The sequence below is a fragment of the Seriola lalandi genome, unplaced genomic scaffold, assembly GCF_002814215.2.
Source record: "Seriola lalandi dorsalis isolate HSWRI2012SDOR001 ecotype SW California unplaced genomic scaffold, Sedor1 jcf7180002054885, whole genome shotgun sequence".
Lineage (NCBI taxonomy): Eukaryota > Metazoa > Chordata > Actinopteri > Carangiformes > Carangidae > Seriola > Seriola lalandi.
Genome location: NW_019525437.1, coordinates 1,890,616 through 1,890,992, shown reverse-complemented (window position 1 = coordinate 1,890,992; position 377 = coordinate 1,890,616). Strand labels below are relative to the sequence as shown.

Below are 377 nucleotides of genomic sequence, written 5' to 3'. Positions count from 1 at the left end.
TTAAGACCTAACATGCGGCTAATGTAAAGCTAGCAGAGCTTGGAGAGTTGGTTATCTGGTTGCTAGGCGCACGCACGCACACAGGTCAGGAGCTGCCGTTGCCATGGCAATGTGAAAATCTGCCCAGAATTTGGCTTCTACATGGCTTCAAACAACTGCAAATTATGAGAAAACACTTCTTTTCAAAAACCGAAAAGACTGTGACAGACACTGAAGCCAGAAGTTTCTACAGTCTCTATTTTATTCAGATATTCCTTAAAATGAGTGAGTAAGCTCAGTGCGAAGACAGAGAGAGATTATTTTGAAAAAAAAAGACGATTACATTAGGTGTCAATGAGAGTGAGACAGGTATTGCTGCCGGACTCGGCACCCCCGTT

At 43.2% G+C, this 377-nt stretch overlaps 1 pseudogene; it reads left to right on the top strand.

Moving 5' to 3' along the window:
- The window catches only part of LOC111671682 (cocaine- and amphetamine-regulated transcript protein-like), a 3,355-nt pseudogene that overhangs the window by 1,914 nt on the left and 1,064 nt on the right, over positions 1-377 (top strand).